This window comes from Equus caballus, chromosome 15, assembly GCF_041296265.1.
Source record: "Equus caballus isolate H_3958 breed thoroughbred chromosome 15, TB-T2T, whole genome shotgun sequence".
Taxonomy (NCBI): Eukaryota; Metazoa; Chordata; class Mammalia; order Perissodactyla; family Equidae; genus Equus; species Equus caballus.
The window spans coordinates 3,891,779-3,909,505 of record NC_091698.1 but is presented as its reverse complement, the minus strand read 5'-3'; positions in this window follow the sequence as shown (position 1 = coordinate 3,909,505).

The window sequence follows — 17,727 nt, the reverse complement described above, 5'->3', positions numbered from 1 at the left end:
GTGCTTCCGGCGTCTCCGGCACGTGTTTCTGGCACATCTGACAGGTGGTTCCGGCATGCCCGAAAGGTGATTCCGGTCTGTCCGGTAGGTGGTTCCAGCCGGCACGGCATGTGGTTCTGGTACGTCTCAGAGGTGGTTGCGCATGCCCAACAGGTGATTCCGGACTGTCCGCCACATGGTTCTGGCACGTCTGAGAGGTGGTTCCGGCATGCCCGGCAGGTCATCCCAGAGAGTCCTCCAAGTGGTTCTGGCATAACACGCAGGTGATTTTGGCGTGTCAGGCAGGTTGTTCCGTTGTGCTTGGCAGGTGGTTCAGGCTTGGCCGGCAGGTGGTTCCAGACTGTCCAAGACGTGTTTCCAGCTTCTCCGGCAGGTGGTTCTGGTACGTCTGAGAGGTGGTTCCGCCATGGCTGGCAGGTGATTCCGGACCGTCCCCCAGGTGGTTCTGGCATAGCCAGCAGTTGATATTGGCCTGTCCGGCAGGTGGTTCCAGAGAGTCGAACAGGTGGCTCCGGCGTGCTCGGCAGGTGGTTCCGGTCTGTCCGGTAGGTCATTCCGGCGTGTCCGGCACGTGCTTCCTGCACGTCTGAGAGGTGGTTCCGGCATGCGCGACAGGTGGTTTCGGAGTGTCCGCCAGGTGGTTCTGGCGTACCCGGCAGGTGATTTTGGCGTGTCCGGCAGGTGTTTCTGGCGAGTCGAGCAGGTGGCTCTGGCATGCTCGGCAGGTGCTTCCGGCGTCTCCGGCACGTGGTTCTGGTGTGTCTGAGAGCTGGTTCCGGCATGTCCGGCAGATGATTCCGGAGTGTCCTCCAAGTGGTTCTGGCATACCCGGCTGGTGATTTGGGCATGTCAGGTAGGTGGCTCCGGCGTGCTCGGCAGGTTGTTCAGACGGGTCTGGCAGGTGTTTTCCGTCTGTTCTGGGTGTGGTTCCAGCATCTCATGCACATGGTTCTGGCACGTCTGAGATGTGGTTCCGGCCGGCCCGACAGGTGTTTCCACAGTGTCCGCCAAGTGGTACTGGCGTAGTTGGCAGGTGATTTTGGCATGACCGGCAGGTGGTTCCAGCAAGCCCGGCAGGTGATTCCGAAGTGTTCCCCAACTGGTTGTGGCGTAGCCGGCAGGTGATTTTTGCGTGTCCGGCAGGTGGTTCTGGCGAGTCGAGCAGGTGGTTCCGGCGTGCTCGGCAGGTGCTTCCGGGGTCATTGGCACGTGGTTCTGGCATATCTGAGAGGTGGTTCCGGCATGCCCGGCAGGTGATTCCGGAGTGTTCGCCAAGTGTTTCCGGCGTAGCCGGCAGGTGATTTTGCATGTCCAGCGGTCGTTCCGGCGGGTCGAGCCGGTGGTTCCGGCGTGTCCGGCAGGTGGTTCCGGTCTGTCCGGCAGGTGGTTCTGTGGTGTCCGGCACGAGGTTCAGTCTGAGAGGCTGTGCCGGCATGCCCCTCACGTGATTCCGGCTTGTCCCCGAAGTGGTGCTGGTGTAGCGGGCAGGTGATTTTGGCGTGTCCGGCAGGTGGTTCAGGCGAGTTGAGCAGGTGGTTGCGACGTGCTCGGCAGGTGCTTCCGGCGTCTCCGGCACGTGTTTCTGGCACATCTGACTGGTGGTTCCGGCATGCCCAAAAGTTGATTCCGGTCTGTCCGGTAGGTGGTTCCGGCGTGCACGGCACGTGGTTCTGGTACGTGTCAGAGGTGGTTGCGTATGCCCAACAGGTGATTCCGGACTGTGCGCCACGTGCTTCTGGCACGTCTGAGAGGTGGTTCCAACATGCCCGGCAGGTCATTTCGGAGAGTCGTCCAAGTGGTTCTGGCGTAGCCCGCAGGTGGTTCCGCCGTGCTCGGCAGGTGGTTCAGGCATGGCCGTCACGTGGTTCCAGTCTGTCCAGGACGTGTTTCCATCTTCTCCGGCAGGTGGTTCTGGTACGTCTGAGAGGTGGTTCCGCCATGGCAGGCAGGTGATCCCGGACTGTCCCCCAGGTGGTTCTGGCATAGCCAGCAGTTGATATTGGCCTGTCCGGCAGGTGGTTCCAGCGAGTCGAACAGGTGGCTCCGGCGTTCTTGGCAGGTGGTTCCAGTCTGTCCGGTAGGTGTTTCCGGCGTGTCTGGCACGTGCTTCCGGCACGTCTGAGAGGTGGTTCCGTCATGCGCGGCAGGTGATTCCGGAGTGTCCGCCAGGTGGTTCTGGCGTACCCAGCAGGTGATTTTGGCGTGTCCGGCAGGTGTTTCTGGCGAGTCGAGCAGGTGGCTCCGGCATGCTCGGCAGGTGCTTCCGGCGTCTCCGGCACTTGGTTCTGGTGTGTCTGAGAGCTGGTTCCGGCATGTCCGGCAGATGATTCCGGAGTGTCCGCCAAGTGGTTCTGGCATACCCAGCAGGTGATTTTGGCGTGTCAGGGAAGTGGTACCGGTGAGTCGAGCAGGTGGTTCCGGCGTGCTCAGCAGGTGGTTCAGGCGGTTCTGGCAGGTGGTATCCGTCTGTTCGGGGTGTGGTTCCAGCATCTCATGAACACGTTTCTGGCAAGTCTGAGATGTGGTTCCAGCCGGCCCGACAGGTGTTTCCGCAGTGTCCGCCAAGCGGTTCTGGCGTAGTTGGCAGGTGATTTTGGCATGACTGGCAGGTGGTTCCAGCAAGCCTGGCAGGTGATTCCAAAGTGTTCACCAACTGGTTGTGGCGTAGCCGGCAGGTGATTTTTGCGTGATCGGCAGGTGGTTCTGGCGAGTCGAGCAGGTGGTTCCGGCGTGCTCGGCTGGCGCTTCCGGGGTCATTGGCACGGGGTTCTGGCATGTCTGAGAGGTGGTTCCTGCATGCCCGGCAAGTGATTCCGGAGTGTTCGCCAAGTGGTTCTGGCATAGTCGGCAGGTGATTTTGGCATGTCCGGCAGGTGCTTCAGGCGAGTTGAGCAGGTGGTTCCAACGTGCTTGGCAGGTGCTTCCGGCGTCTCCGGCACGTGTTTCTGGCACATCTGACAGGTGGTTCCGGCATGCCCGAAAGGTGATTCCGGTCTGTCCGGTAGGTGGTTCCAGCCGGCACGGCATGTGGTTCTGGTACGTCTCAGAGGTGGTTGCGCATGCCCAACAGGTGATTCCGGACTGTCCGCCACATGGTTCTGGCACGTCTGAGAGGTGGTTCCGGCATGCCCGGCAGGTCATCCCAGAGAGTCCTCCAAGTGGTTCTGGCATAACACGCAGGTGATTTTGGCGTGTCAGGCAGGTTGTTCCGTTGTGCTTGGCAGGTGGTTCAGGCTTGGCCGGCAGGTGGTTCCAGACTGTCCAGGACGTGTTTCCAGCTTCTCCGGCAGGTGGTTCTGGTACGTCTGAGAGGTGGTTCCGCCATGGCTGGCAGGTGATTCCGGACCGCCCCCCAGGTGGTTCTGGCATAGCCAGCAGTTGATATTGGCCTGTCCGGCGGGTGGTTCCAGAGAGTCGAACAGGTGGCTCCGGCGTGCTCGGCAGGTGGTTCCGGTCTGTCCGGTAGGTCATTCCGGCGTGTCCGGCACGTGCTTCCTGCACGTCTGAGAGGTGGTTCCGGCATGCGCGACAGGTGGTTTCGGAGTGTCCGCCAGGTGGTTCTGGCGTACCCGGCAGGTGATTTTGGCGTGTCCGGCAGGTGTTTCTGGCGAGTCGAGCAGGTGGCTCCGGCATGCTCGGCAGGTGCTTCCGGCGTCTCCGGCACGTGGTTCTGGTGTGTCTGAGAGCTGGTTCCGGCATGTCCGGCAGATGATTCCGGAGTTTTCCGCCAAGTGGTTCTGGCATACCCGGCTGGTGATTTGGGCATGTCAGGTAGGTGGCTCCGGCGTGCTCGGCAGGTTGTTCAGACGGGTCTGGCAGGTGTTTTCCGTCTGTTCTGGGTGTGGTTCCAGCATCTCATGCACATGGTTCTGGCACGTCTGAGATGTGGTTCCGGCCGGCCCGACAGGTGTTTCCACAGTGTCCGCCAAGTGGTACTGGCGTAGTTGGCAGGTGATTTTGGCATGACCGGCAGGTGGTTCCAGCAAGCCCGGCAGGTGATTCCGAAGTGTTCCCCAACTGGTTGTGGCGTAGCCGGCAGGTGATTTTTGCGTGTCCGGCAGGTGGTTCTGGCGAGTCGAGCAGGTGGTTCCGGCGTGCTCGGCAGGTGCTTCCGGGGTCATTGGCACGGGGTTCTGGCATATCTGAGAGGTGGTTCCGGCATGCCCGGCAGGTGATTCCGGAGTGTTCGCCAAGTGTTTCCGGCGTAGCCGGCAGGTGATTTTGCATGTCCAGCGGTCGTTCCGGCGGGTCGAGCCGGTGGTTCCGGCGTATCCGGCAGGTGGTTCCGGTCTGTCCGGCAGGTGGTTCTGTGGTGTCCGGCACGAGGTTCAGTCTGAGAGGCTGTGCCGGCCTGCCCCTCACGTGATTCCGGCTTGTCCCCGAAGTGGTGCTGGTGTAGCGGGCAGGTGATTTTGGCGTGTCCGGCAGGTGGTTCAGGCGAGTTGAGCAGGTGGTTGCGACGTGCTCGGCAGGTGCTTCCGGCGTCTCCGGCACGTGTTTCTGGCACATCTGACTGGTGGTTCCGGCATGCCCAAAAGTTGATTCCGGTCTGTCCGGTAGGTGGTTCCGGCGTGCATGGCACGTGGTTCTGGTACGTGTCAGAGGTGGTTGCGTATGCCCAACAGGTGATTCCGGACTGTCCGCCACGTGCTTCTGGCACGTCTGAGAGGTGGTTCCAACATGCCCGGCAGGTCATTTCGGAGAGTCGTCCAAGTGGTTCTGGCGTAGCCCGCAGGTGATTTTGGCGTGTCCGGCAGGTGGTTCCGCCGTGCTCGGCAGGTGGTTCAGGCATGGCCGTCACGTGGTTCCAGTCTGTCCAGGACGTGTTTCCAGCTTCTCCGGCAGGTGGTTCTGGTACGTCTGAGAGGTGGTTCCGCCATGGCTGGCAGGTGATCCCGGACTGTCCCCCAGGTGGTTCTGGCATAGCCAGCAGTTGATATTGGCCTGTCCGGCAGGTGGTTCCAGCGAGTCGAACAGGTGGCTCCGGCGTTCTTGGCAGGTGGTTCCGGTCTGTCCGGTAGGTGTTTCCGGCGTGTCTGGCACGTGCTTCCGGCACGTCTGAGAGGTGGTTCCGTCATGCGCGGCAGGTGATTCCGGAGTGTCCGCCAGGTGGTTCTGGCGTACCCAGCAGGTGATTTTGGCGTGTCCGGCAGGTGTCTCTGGCGAGTCGAGCAGGTGGCTCCGGCATGCTCGGCAGGTGCTTCCGGCGTCTCCGGCACTTGGTTCTGGTGTGTCTGAGAGCTGGTTCCGGCATGTCCGGCAGATGATTCCGGAGTGTCCGCCAAGTGGTTCTGGCATACCCAGCAGGTGATTTTGGCGTGTCAGGGAGGTGGTACCGGTGAGTCGAGCAGGTGGTTCCGGCGTGCTCAACAGGTGGTTCAGGCGGTTCTGGCAGGTGGTATCCGTCTGTTCGGGGTGTGGTTCCAGCATCTCATGAACACGTTTCTGGCAAGTCTGAGATGTGGTTCCAGCCGGCCCGACAGGTGTTTCCGCAGTGTCCGCCAAGCGGTTCTGGCGTAGTTGGCAGGTGATTTTGGCATGACTGGCAGGTGGTTCCAGCAAGCCTGGCAGGTGATTCCAAAGTGTTCACCAACTGGTTGTGGCGTAGCCGGCAGGTGATTTTTGCGTGTCCGGCAGGTGGTTCTGGCGAGTCGAGCAGGTGGTTCCGGCGTGCTCGGCAGGTGCTTCCGGGGTCATTGGCACGTGGTTCTGGCATATCTGAGAGGTGGTTCCGGCATGCCCGGCAGGTGATTCCGGAGTGTTCGCCAAGTGTTTCCGGCGTAGCCGGCAGGTGATTTTGCATGTCCAGCGGTCGTTGCGGCGGGTCGCGCCGGTGGTTCCAGCGTGTCCGGCAGGTGGTTCCGGTCTGTCCGGCAGGTGGTTCTGTGGTGTCCGGCACGAGGTTCAGTCTGAGAGGCTGTGCCGGCATGCCCCTCACGTGATTCCGGCTTGTTCCCGAAGTGGTGCTGGTGTAGCGGGCAGGTGATTTTGGCGTGTCAGGGAGGTGGTACCGGTGAGTCGAGCAGGTGGTTCCGGCGTGCTCAGCAGGTGGTTCAGGCGGTTCTGGCAGGTGGTATCCGTCTGTTCGGGGTGTGGTTCCAGCATCTCATGAACACGTTTCTGGCAAGTCTGAGATGTGGTTCCAGCCGGCCCGACAGGTGTTTCCGCAGTGTCCGCCAAGCGGTTCTGGCGTAGTTGGCAGGTGATTTTGGCATGACTGGCAGGTGGTTCCAGCAAGCCTGGCAGGTGATTCCAAAGTGTTCACCAACTGGTTGTGGCGTAGCCGGCAGGTGATTTTTGCGTGATCGGCAGGTGGTTCTGGCGAGTCGAGCAGGTGGTTCCGGCGTGCTCGGCTGGTGCTTCCGGGGTCATTGGCACGGGGTTCTGGCATGTCTGAGAGGTGGTTCCTGCATGCCCGGCAAGTGATTCCGGAGTGTTCGCCAAGTGGTTCTGGCATAGTCGGCAGGTGATTTTGGCATGTCCGGCAGGTGGTTCAGGCGAGTTGAGCAGGTGGTTCCAACGTGCTTGGCAGGTGCTTCCGGCGTCTCCGGCACGTGTTTCTGGCACATCTGACAGGTGGTTCCGGCATGCCCGAAAGGTGATTCCGGTCTGTCCGGTAGGTGGTTCCAGCCGGCACGGCATGTGGTTCTGGTACGTCTCAGAGGTGGTTGCGCATGCCCAACAGGTGATTCCGGACTGTCCGCCACATGGTTCTGGCACGTCTGAGAGGTGGTTCCGGCATGCCCGGCAGGTCATCCCAGAGAGTCCTCCAAGTGGTTCTGGCATAACACGCAGGTGATTCTGGCGTGTCAGGCAGGTTCTTCCGTTGTGCTTGGAAGGTGGTTCAGGCTTGGCCGGCAGGTGGTTCCAGACTGTCCAGGACGTGTTTCCAGCTTCTCCGGCAGGTGGTTCTGGTACGTCTGAGAGGTGGTTCCGCCATGGCTGGCAGGTGATTCCGGACCGTCCCCCAGGTGGTTCTGGCATAGCCAGCAGTTGATATTGGCCTGTCTGGCAGGTGGTTCCAGAGAGACGAACAGGTGGCTCCGGCGTGCTCGGCAGGTGGTTCCGGTCTGTCCGGTAGGTCATTCTGGCGTGTCCGGCACGTGCTTCCTGCACGTCTGAGAGGTGGTTCCAGCATGCGCGACAGGTGGTTTCGGAGTGTCCGCCAGGTGGTTCTGGCGTACCCGGCAGGTGATTTTGGCGTGTCCGGCAGGTGTTTCTGGCGAGTCGAACAGGTGGCTCCGGCATGCTCGGCAGGTGCTTCCGGCGTCTCCGGCACGTGGTTCTGGTGTGTCTGAGAGCTGGTTCCGGCATGTCCGGCAGATGATTCCGGAGTTTTCCGCCAAGTGGTTCTGGCATACCCGGCTGGTGATTTGGGCATGTCAGGTAGGTGGCTCCGGCGTGCTCGGCAGGTTGTTCAGACGGGTCTGGCAGGTGTTTTCCGTCTGTTCTGTGTGTGGTTCCAGCATCTCATGCACATGGTTCTGGCAGGTCTGAGATGTGGCTCCGGCCGGCCCTACAGGTGTTTCCACAGTGTCCGCCAAGTGGTACTGGCGTAGTTGGCAGGTGATTTTGGCATGACCGGCAGGTGGTTCCAGCAAGCCCGGCAGGTGATTCTGAAGTGTTCCCCAACTGGTTGTGGCGTAGCCGGCAGGTGATTTTTGCGTGTCCGGCAGGTGGTTCTGGCGAGTCGAGCAGGTGGTTCCGGCGTGCTCGGCAGGTGCTTCCGGGGTCATTGGCACGTGGTTCTGGCATATCTGAGAGGTGGTTCCGGCATGCCCGGCAGGTGATTCCGGAGTGTTCGCCAAGTGTTTCCGGCGTAGCCGGCAGGTGATTCTGCATGTCCAGCGGTCGTTCCGGCGGGTCGAGCCGGTGGTTCCGGCGTGTCCGGCAGGTGGTTCCGGTCTGTCCGGCAGGTGGTTCTGTGGTGTCCGGCACGAGGTTCAGTCTGAGAGGCTGTGCCGGCATGCCCCTCACGTGATTCCGGCTTGTCCCCGAAGTGGTGCTGGTGTAGCGGGCAGGTGATTTTGGCGTGTCGGGCAGGTGGTTCAGGCGAGTTGAGCAGGTGGTTGCGACGTGCTCGGCAGGTGCTTCCGGCGTCTCCGGCACGTGTTTCTGGCACATCTGACTGGTGGTTCCGGCATGCCCAAAAGTTGATTCCGGTCTGTCCGGTAGGTGGTTCCGGCGTGCACGGCACGTGGTTCTGGTACGTGTCAGAGGTGGTTGCGTATGCCCAACAGGTGATTCCGGACTGTGCGCCACGTGCTTCTGGCACGTCTGAGAGGTGGTTCCAACATGCCCGGCAGGTCATTTCGGAGAGTCGTCCAAGTGGTTCTGGCGTAGCCCGCAGGTGGTTCCGCCGTGCTCGGCAGGTGGTTCAGGCATGGCCGTCACGTGGTTCCAGTCTGTCCAGGACGTGTTTCCAGCTTCTCCGGCAGGTGGTTCTGGTACGTCTGAGAGGTGGTTCCGCCATGGCTGGCAGGTGATCCCGGACTGTCCCCCAGGTGGTTCCGGCATGCCCGAAAGGTGATTCCGGTCTGTCCGGTAGGTGGTTCCAGCCTGCACGGCATGTGGTTCTGGTACGTCTCAGAGGTGGTTGCGCATGCCCAACAGGTGATTCCGGACTGTCCGCCACATGGTTCTGGCACGTCTGAGAGGTGGTTCCGGCATGCCCGGCAGGTCATCCCAGAGAGTCCTCCAAGTGGTTCTGGCATAACACGCAGGTGATTCTGGCGTGTCAGGCAGGTTCTTCCGTTGTGCTTGGAAGGTGGTTCAGGCTTGGCCGGCAGGTGGTTCCAGACTGTCCAGGACGTGTTTCCAGCTTCTCCGGCAGGTGGTTCTGGTACGTCTGAGAGGTGGTTCCGCCATGGCTGGCAGGTGATTCCGGACCGTCCCCCAGGTGGTTCTGGCATAGCCAGCAGTTGATATTGGCCTGTCTGGCAGGTGGTTCCAGAGAGACGAACAGGTGGCTCCGGCGTGCTCGGCAGGTGGTTCCGGTCTGTCCGGTAGGTCATTCTGGCGTGTCCGGCACGTGCTTCCTGCACGTCTGAGAGGTGGTTCCAGCATGCGCGACAGGTGGTTTCGGAGTGTCCGCCAGGTGGTTCTGGCGTACCCGGCAGGTGATTTTGGCGTGTCCGGCAGGTGTTTCTGGCGAGTCGAACAGGTGGCTCCGGCATGCTCGGCAGGTGCTTCCGGCGTCTCCGGCACGTGGTTCTGGTGTGTCTGAGAGCTGGTTCCGGCATGTCCGGCAGATGATTCCGGAGTTTTCCGCCAAGTGGTTCTGGCATACCCGGCTGGTGATTTGGGCATGTCAGGTAGGTGGCTCCGGCGTGCTCGGCAGGTTGTTCAGACGGGTCTGGCAGGTGTTTTCCGTCTGTTCTGTGTGTGGTTCCAGCATCTCATGCACATGGTTCTGGCAGGTCTGAGATGTGGCTCCGGCCGGCCCTACAGGTGTTTCCACAGTGTCCGCCAAGTGGTACTGGCGTAGTTGGCAGGTGATTTTGGCATGACCGGCAGGTGGTTCCAGCAAGCCCGGCAGGTGATTCCGAAGTGTTCCCCAACTGGTTGTGGCGTAGCCGGCAGGTGATTTTTGCGTGTCCGGCAGGTGGTTCTGGCGAGTCGAGCAGGTGGTTCCGGCGTGCTCGGCAGGTGCTTCCGGGGTCATTGGCACGTGGTTCTGGCATATCTGAGAGGTGGTTCCGGCATGCCCGGCAGGTGATTCCGGAGTGTTCGCCAAGTGTTTCCGGCGTAGCCGGCAGGTGATTCTGCATGTCCAGCGGTCGTTCCGGCGGGTCGAGCCGGTGGTTCCGGCGTGTCCGGCAGGTGGTTCCGGTCTGTCCGGCAGGTGGTTCTGTGGTGTCCGGCACGAGGTTCAGTCTGAGAGGCTGTGCCGGCATGCCCCTCACGTGATTCCGGCTTGTCCCCGAAGTGGTGCTGGTGTAGCGGGCAGGTGATTTTGGCGTGTCGGGCAGGTGGTTCAGGCGAGTTGAGCAGGTGGTTGCGACGTGCTCGGCAGGTGCTTCCGGCGTCTCCGGCACGTGTTTCTGGCACATCTGACTGGTGGTTCCGGCATGCCCAAAAGTTGATTCCGGTCTGTCCGGTAGGTGGTTCCGGCGTGCACGGCACGTGGTTCTGGTACGTGTCAGAGGTGGTTGCGTATGCCCAACAGGTGATTCCGGACTGTGCGCCACGTGCTTCTGGCACGTCTGAGAGGTGGTTCCAACATGCCCGGCAGGTCATTTCGGAGAGTCGTCCAAGTGGTTCTGGCGTAGCCCGCAGGTGGTTCCGCCGTGCTCGGCAGGTGGTTCAGGCATGGCCGTCACGTGGTTCCAGTCTGTCCAGGACGTGTTTCCAGCTTCTCCGGCAGGTGGTTCTGGTACGTCTGAGAGGTGGTTCCGCCATGGCTGGCAGGTGATCCCGGACTGTCCCCCAGGTGGTTCTGGCATAGCCAGCAGTTGATATTGGCCTGTCCGGCAGGTGGTTCCAGCGAGTCGAACAGGTGGCTCCGGCGTTCTTGGCAGGTGGTTCCGGTCTGTCCGGTAGGTGTTTCCGGCGTGTCTGGCACGTGCTTCCGGCACGTCTCAGAGGTGGTTCCGTCATGAGCGGCAGGTGATTCCGGAGTGTCCGCCAGGTGGTTCTGGCGTACCCAGCAGGTGATTTTGGCGTGTGCGGCAGGCGTTTCTGGCGAGTCGAGCAGGTGGCTCCGGCATGCTCGGCAGGTGCTTCCGGCGTCTCCGGCACTTGGTTCTGGTGTGTCTGAGAGCTGGTTCCGGCATGTCCGGCAGATGATTCCGGAGTGTCCGCCAAGTGGTTCTGGCATACCAAGCAGGTGATTTTGACGTGTCAGGGAGGTGGTACCGGTGAGTCGAGCAGGTGGTTCCGGCGTGCTCAGCAGGTGGTTCAGGCGGTTCTGGCAGGTGGTATCCGTCTGTTCGGGGTGTGGTTCCATCATCTCCTAAACACGTTTCTGGCAAGTCTGAGATGTGGTTCCAGCCGGCCCGACAGGTGTTTCCGCAGTGTCCGCCAAGCGGTTCTGGCGTAGTTGGCAGGTGATTTTGGCATGACTGGCAGGTGGTTCCAGCAAGCCTGGCAGGTGATTCCAAAGTGTTCCCCAACTGGTTGTGGCGTAGCCGGCAGGTGATTTTTGCGTGATCGGCAGGTGGTTCTGGCGAGTCGAGCAGGTGGTTCCGGCGTGCTCGGCTGGTGCTTCTGGGGTCATTGGCACGGGGTTCTGGCATGTCTGAGAGGTGGTTCCTGCATGCCCGGCAAGTGATTCCGGAGTGTTCGCCAAGTGGTTCTGGCATAGTCGGCAGGTGATTTTGGCATGTCCGGCAGGTGGTTCAGGCGAGTTGAGCAGGTGGTTCCAACGTGCTTGGCAGGTGCTTCCGGCGTCTCCGGCACGTGTTTCTGGCACATCTGACAGGTGGTTCCGGCATGCCCGAAAGGTGATTCCGGTCTGTCCGGTAGGTGGTTCCAGCCGGCACGGCATGTGGTTCTGGTACGTCTCAGAGGTGGTTGCGCATGCCCAACAGGTGATTCCGGACTGTCCGCCACATGGTTCTGGCACGTCTGAGAGGTGGTTCCGGCATGCCCGGCAGGTCATCCCAGAGAGTCCTCCAAGTGGTTCTGGCATAACACGCAGGTGATTTTGGTGTGTCAGGCAGGTTGTTCCGTTGTGCTTGGCAGGTGGTTCAGGCTTGGCCGGCAGGTGGTTCCAGACTGTCCAGGACGTGTTTCCAGCTTCTCCGGCAGGTGGTTCTGGTACGTCTGAGAGGTGGTTCCGCCATGGCTGGCAGGTGATTCCGGACCGTCCCCCAGGTGGTCCTGGCATAGCCAGCAGTTGATATTGGCCTGTCTGGCAGGTGGTTCCAGAGAGTCGAACAGGTGGCTCCGGCGTGCTCGGCAGGTGGTTCCGGTCTGTCCGGTAGGTCATTCCGGCGTGTCCGGCACGTGCTTCCTGCACGTGTGAGTGGTGGTTCCGGCATGCGCGACAGGTGGTTTCGGAGTGTCCGCCAGGTGGTTCTGGCGTACCCGGCAGGTGATTTTGGCGTGTCCGGCAGGTGTTTCTGGCGAGTCGAGCAGGTGGCTCCGGCATGCTCGGCAGGTGCTTCCGGCGTCTCCGGCACTTGGTTCTGGTGTGTCTGAGAGCTGGTTCCGGCATGTCCGGCAGATGATTCCGGAGTTTTCCGCCAAGTGGTTCTGGCATACCCGGCTGGTGATTTGGGCATGTCAGGTAGGTGGCTCCGGCGTGCTCGGCAGGTTGTTCAGACGGGTCTGGCAGGTGTTTTCCGTCTGTTCTGGGTGTGGTTCCAGCATCTCATGCACATGGTTCTGGCACGTCTGAGATGTGGTTCCGGCCGGCCCGACAGGTGTTTCCACAGTGTCCGCCAAGTGGTACTGGCGTAGTTGGCAGGTGATTTTGGCATGACCGGCAGGTGGTTCCAGCAAGCCCGGCAGGTGATTCCGAAGTGTTCCCCAACTGGTTGTGGCGTAGCCGGCAGGTGATTTTTGCGTGTCCGGCAGGTGGTTCTGGCGAGTCGAGCAGGTGGTTCCGGCGTGCTCGGCAGGTGCTTCCGGGGTCATTGGCACGGGGTTCTGGCATATCTGAGAGGTGGTTCCGGCATGCCCGGCAGGTGATTCCGGAGTGTTCGCCAAGTGTTTCCGGCGTAGCCGGCAGGTGATTTTGCATGTCCAGCGGTCGTTCCGGCGGGTCGAGCCGGTGGTTCCGGCGTGTCCGGCAGGTGGTTCCGGTCTGTCCGGCAGGTGGTTCTGTGGTGTCCGGCACGAGGTTCAGTCTGAGAGGCTGTGCCGGCATGCCCCTCACGTGATTCCGGCTTGTCCCCGAAGTGGTGCTGGTGTAGCGGGCAGGTGATTTTGGCGTGTCGGGCAGGTGGTTCAGGCGAGTTGAGCAGGTGGTTGCGACGTGCTCGTCAGGTGCTTCCGGCGTCTCCGGCACGTGTTTCTGGCACATCTGACTGGTGGTTCCGGCATGCCCAAAAGTTGATTCCGGTCTGTCCGGTAGGTGGTTCCGGCGTGCACGGCACGTGGTTCTGGTACGTGTCAGAGGTGGTTGCGTATGCCCAACAGGTGATTCCGGACTGTCCGCCACGTGCTTCTGGCACGTCTGAGAGGTGGTTCCAACATGCCCGGCAGGTCATTTCGGAGAGTCGTCCAAGTGGTTCTGGCGTAGCCCGCAGGTGATTTTGGCGTGTCCGGCAGGTGGTTCCGCCGTGCTCGGCAGGTGGTTCAGGCATGGCCGTCACGTGGTTCCAGTCTGTCCAGGACGTGTTTCCAGCTTCTCCGGCAGGTGGTTCTGGTACGTCTGAGAGGTGGTTCCGCCATGGCTGGCAGGTCATCCCGGACTGTCCCCCAGGTGGTTCTGGCATAGCCAGCAGTTGATATTGGCCTGTCCGGCAGGTGGTTCCAGCGAGTCGAACAGGTGGCTCCGGCGTTCTTGGCAGGTGGTTCCGGTCTGTCCGGTAGGTGTTTCCGGCGTGTCTGGCACGTGCTTCCGGCACGTCTGAGAGGTGGTTCCGTCATGCGCGGCAGGTGATTCCGGAGTGTCCGCCAGGTGGTTCTGGCGTACCCAGCAGGTGATTTTGGCGTGTGCGGCAGGTGTTTCTGGCGAGTCGAGCAGGTGGCTCCGGCATGCTCGGCAGGTGCTTCCGGCGTCTCCGGCACTTGGTTCTGGTGTGTCTGAGAGCTGGTTCCGGCATGTCCGGCAGATGATTCCGGAGTGTCCGCCAAGTGGTTCTGGCATACCAAGCAGGTGATTTTGGCGTGTCAGGGAGGTGGTACCGGTGAGTCGAGCAGGTGGTTCCGGCGTGCTCAGCAGGTGGTTCAGGCGGTTCTGGCAGGTGGTATCCGTCTGTTCGGGGTGTGGTTCCAGCATCTCATGAACACGTTTCTGGCAAGTCTGAGATGTGGTTCCAGCCGGCCCGACAGGTGTTTCCGCAGTGTCCGCCAAGCGGTTCTGGCGTAGTTGGCAGGTGATTTTGGCATGACTGGCAGGTGGTTCCAGCAAGCCTGGCAGGTGATTCCAAAGTGTTCACCAACTGGTTGTGGCGTAGCCGGCAGGTGATTTTTGCGTGATCGGCAGGTGGTTCTGGCGAGTCGAGCAGGTGGTTCCGGCGTGCTCGGCTGGTGCTTCCGGGGTCATTGGCACGGGGTTCTGGCATGTCTGAGAGGTGGTTCCTGCATGCCCGGCAAGTGATTCCGGAGTGTTCGCCAAGTGGTTCTGGCATAGTCGGCAGGTGATTTTGGCATGTCCGGCAGGTGGTTCAGGCGAGTTGAGCAGGTGGTTCCAACGTGCTTGGCAGGTGCTTCCGGCGTCTCCGGCACGTGTTTCTGGCACATCTGACAGGTGGTTCCGGCATGCCCGAAAGGTGATTCCGGTCTGTCCGGTAGGTGGTTCCAGCCGGCACGGCATGTGGTTCTGGTACGTCTCAGAGGTGGTTGCGCATGCCCAACAGGTGATACCGGACTGTCAGCCACATGGTTCTGGCACGTCTGAGAGGTGGTTCCGGCATGCCCGGCAGGTCATCCCAGAGAGTCCTCCAAGTGGTTCTGGCATAACACGCAGGTGATTTTGGCGTGTCAGGCAGGTTGCTCCGTTGTGCTTGGCAGGTGGTTCAGGCTTGGCCGGCAGGTGGTTCCAGACTGTCCAGGACGTGTTTCCAGCTTCTCCGGCAGGTGGTTCTGGTACGTCTGAGAGGTGGTTCCGCCATGGTTGGCAGGTGATTCTGGACCATCCCCCGGGTGGTTCTGGCATAGCCAGCAGTTGATATTGGCCTGTACGGCAGGTGGTTCCAGAGAGTCGAACAGGTGGCTCCGGCGTGCTCGGCAGGTGGTTCCGGTCTGTCCGGTAGGTGATTCCGGCGTGTCCGGCACGTGCTTCCGGCACGTCTGAGAGGTGGTTCCGGCATGCGCGACAGGTGGTTTCAGAGTGTCCGCCAGGTGGTTCTGGCGTACCCGGCAGGTGATTTTGGCGTGTCCGGCAGGTGTTTCTGGCGAGTCGAGCAGGTGGCTCCGGCATGCTCGGCATGTGCTTCCGGCGTCTCCGGCACGTGGTTCTGGTGTGTCTGAGAGCTGGTTCCGGCATGTCCGGCAGATGATTCCGGAGTGTCCGCCAAGTGGTTCTGGCATACCCGGCTGGTGATTTGGGCATGTCAGGTAGGTGGCTCCGGCGTGCTCGGCAGGTTGTTCAGACGGGTCTGGCAGGTGTTTTCCGTCTGTTCTGGGTGTGGTTCCAGCATCTCATGCACATGGTTCTGGCACGTCTGAGATGTGGTTCCGGCCGGCCCGACAGGTGTTTCCACAGTGTCCGCCAAGTGGTACTGGCGTAGTTGGCAGGTGATTTTGGCATGACCGGCAGGTGGTTCCAGCAAGCCCGGCAGGTGATTCCGAAGTGTTCCCCAACTGGTTGTGGCGTAGCCGGCAGGTGATTTTTGCGTGTCCGGCAGGTGGTTCTGGCGAGTCGAGCAGGTGGTTCCGGCGTGCTCCGCAGGTGCTTCCGGGGTCATTGGCACGTGGTTCTGGCATATCTGAGAGGTGGTTCCGGCATGCCCGGCAGGTGATTCCGGAGTGTTCGCCAAGTGTTTCCGGCGTAGCCGGCAGGTGATTTTGCATGTCCAGCGGTCGTTCCGGCGGGTCGAGCCGGTGGTTCCGGCGTGTCCGGCAGGTGGTTCCGGTCTGTCCGGCAGGTGGTTCTGTGGTGTCCGGCACGAGGTTCAGTCTGAGAGGCTGTGCCGGCCTGCCCCTCACGTGATTCCGGCTTGTCCCCGAAGTGGTGCTGGTGTAGCGGGCAGGTGATTTTGGCGTGTCGGGCAGGTGGTTCAGGCGAGTTGAGCAGGTGGTTGCGACGTGCTCGTCAGGTGCTTCCGGCGTCTCCGGCACGTGTTTCTGGCACATCTGACTGGTGGTTCCGGCATGCCCAAAAGTTGATTCCGGTCTGTCCGGTAGGTGGTTCCGGCGTGCACGGCACGTGGTTCTGGTACGTGTCAGAGGTGGTTGCGTATGCCCAACAGGTGATTCCGGACTGCGCGCCACGTGCTTCTGGCACGTCTGAGAGGTGGTTCCAACATGCCCGGCAGGTCATTTCGGAGAGTCGTCCAAGTGGTTCTGGCGTAGCCCGCAGGTGGTTCCGCCGTGCTCGGCAGGTGGTTCAGGCATGGCCGTCACGTGGTTCCAGTCTGTCCAGGACGTGTTTCCAGCTTCTCCGGCAGGTGGTTCTGGTACGTCTGAGAGGTGGTTCCGCCATGGCTGGCAGGTGATCCCGGACTGTCCCCCAGGTGGTTCTGGCATAGCCAGCAGTTGATATTGGCCTGTCCGGCAGGTGGTTCCAGCGAGTCGAACAGGTGGCTCCGGCGTTCTTGGCAGGTGATTCCGGTCTGTCCGGTAGGTGGTTCCAGCCGGCACGGCATGTGGTTCTGGTACGTCTCAGAGGTGGTTGCGCATGCCCAACAGGTGATTCCGGACTGTCCGCCACATGGTTCTGGCACGTCTGAGAGTTGGTTCCGGCATGCCCGGCAGGTCATCCCAGAGAGTCCTCCAAGTGGTTCTGGCATAACACGCAGGTGATTTTGGCGTGTCAGGCAGGTTGTTCCGTTGTGCTTGGCATGTGGTTCAGGCTTGGCCGGCAGGTGGTTCCAGACTGTCCAGGACGTGTTTCCAGCTTCTCCGGCAGGTGGTTCTGGTACGTCTGAGAGGTGGTTCCGCCATGGCTGGCAGGTGATTCCGGACCACCCCCCAGGTGGTTCTGGCATAGCAAGCAGTTGATATTGGCCTGTCCGGCAGGTGGTTCCAGAGAGTCGAACAGGTGGCTCCGGCGTGCTCGGCAGGTGGTTCCGGTCTGTCCGGTAGGTGATTCCGGCGTGTCCGGCACGTGCTTCCTGCACGTCTGAGAGGTGGTTCCGGCATGCGCGACAGGTGGTTTCGGAGTGTCCGCCAGGTGGTTCTGGCGTACCCGGCAGGTGATTTTGGCGTGTCCGGCAGGTGTTTCTGGCGAGTCGAGCAGGTGGCTCCGGCATGCTCGGCAGGTGCTTCCGGCGTCTCCGGCACGTGGTTCTGGTGTGTCTGAGAGCTGGTTCCGGCATGTCCGGCAGATGATTCCGGAGTGTCCGCCAAGTGGTTCTGGCATACCCGGCTGGTGATTTGGGCATGTCAGGTAGGTGGCTCCGGCGTGCTCGGCAGGTTGTTCAGACGGGTCTGGCAGGTGTTTTCCGTCTGTTCTGGGTGTGGTTCCAGCATCTCATGCACATGGTTCTGGCACGTCTGAGATGTGGTTCCGGCCGGCCCGACAGGTGTTTCCACAGTGTCCGCCAAGTGGTACTGGCGTAGTTGGCAGGTGATTTTGGCATGACCGGCAGGTGGTTCCAGCAAGCCCGGCAGGTGATTCCGAAGTGTTCCCCAACTGGTTGTGGCGTAGCCGGCAGGTGATTTTTGCGTGTCCGGCAGGTGGTTCTGGCGAGTCGAGCAGGTGGTTCCGGCGTGCTCGGCAGGTGCTTCCGGGGTCATTGGCACGTGGTTCTGGCATATCTGAGAGGTGGTTCCGGCATGCCCGGCAGGTGATTCCGGAGTGTTCGCCAAGTGTTTCCGGCGTAGCCGGCCGGTGATTTTGCATGTCCAGCGGTCGTTCCGGCGGGTCGAGCCGGTGGTTCCGGCGTGTCCGGCAGGTGGTTCCGGTCTGTCCGGCAGGTGGTTCTGTGGTGTCCGGCACGAGGTTCAGTC